General features: G+C 40.5%; 1 protein-coding gene across 1 annotated transcript in view; it reads right to left on the reverse strand.

Moving 5' to 3' along the window:
* Positions 1-1,349, reverse strand: part of LOC101850283 (dynein heavy chain 10, axonemal) — a 19,085-nt gene that overhangs the window by 17,101 nt on the left and 635 nt on the right. The gene's annotated exons all lie outside the window — the stretch shown is intronic.

Consider the following 1,349-nt stretch of genomic DNA (forward strand, 5'->3'; position numbering starts at 1 on the left):
AAAAGACAGCATTTCAACTGTACTCAATTTATTGTTTGTAGGGCCATATCCTGTTGGGGCCAAAGTTTCCTTTTGATAGATTTCCATTAGATGTGTAAATCACAAAGCACACCCTCTCTCAATCCATACAAGCAGTCAACGTTACGTCAAATAATTGTAAGGGAAGGAGAAACCTAAGCTTCGTTTTTGTTCTGCTTCTAAGTTGGGCACTTCTGAACTGGTCAGATGTTCCTAACCGGCGTATGTGGTATAGCAGTTAGGTGCTCCGTCGTCTCATGCACATGACCCGAGTTCTATTCCCATGCAGGAACCCATTTATATTGAGTACCTTAGTCTGGCTGCTGGGATTTTGTATTCATTTCAGCACAGGAGAACCCGTTTTCGTCCCACAATATTTATTTTTGAATTTTCTTATACCCGTTCCCGTCCTACTCGATTTCGTCTCACTTTGATTCCATTACTAACAGTTACCGCAATTGCCACCCCGATTCGCAAATCCGGGTTTTAACATCAACAAGTAAGCGGAAATAGGATTTTGTGAAACATGAAAATGTGTGTTAAACGTTTGCAGAATACATGTCTCTGATAAAACGGTTTCGATAAAAATCTTTGTAATTGAACTTGTTAAAATTTTATTATAAATCACGGTTAAAACTTTGCCCATTATTTACAGCCAGTCTGCAACAGACGATAAGCTGAAATTTCTATCAAACAGCAGAGTACGGTTCGTCTCAGAATATCACCACACACGCACATCAGAAAGAAAGAAAGAGAGAGAGAGAGAGAGAGAGAGAGAGAGAGAGAGAGAGAGAGAGAGAGAGAGAGAGAGAGAGAGAGAGAGAGAGAGAGAGAGGGGGGGGGGCAAGAGAGAGATTAAAATTTGTTCAGAGAAATTGATACAAGTCACTGTGCAAAGATTTGGAAAGTCTCGATAGTTTAGGAATTAGTTGCGCCACGTATTTTTGACCTCACTTGGAACAACATTTCAAGCACTGGGATAAATAGATGGATGTCCGTGTCTTTAACCCTATCCGAACGCCCTGGAGTCATTTTGTACCCCCGGGGTTGTATTCTTCACATACGCCCGGAGTCATTTTGTACCTCCGGGGTTGTATTCTTCACATTTCAGAATACTTCTAGTACGAAGATCGCTTTGAAACTTTCAGTATTTCTCAAAAAAATCATTTTGACAGACTGCTAAGACAGAAAAACGCGACGGACGGATAGGGTTAATTCGATTTTTAGAGTGTCTGTACCTTCTCGTGGCACGCAGTGGGCTTGTCCGTTACACTGAGACATGTTTTTTTTAAAAAAGTTGTTGAGTTGTTTTTTGTTGTGGTTTTTTTTTT

The sequence above is a fragment of the Aplysia californica genome, unplaced genomic scaffold (genome assembly GCF_000002075.1).
Source record: "Aplysia californica isolate F4 #8 unplaced genomic scaffold, AplCal3.0 scaffold00717, whole genome shotgun sequence".
Taxonomy (NCBI): domain Eukaryota; kingdom Metazoa; phylum Mollusca; class Gastropoda; order Aplysiida; family Aplysiidae; genus Aplysia; species Aplysia californica.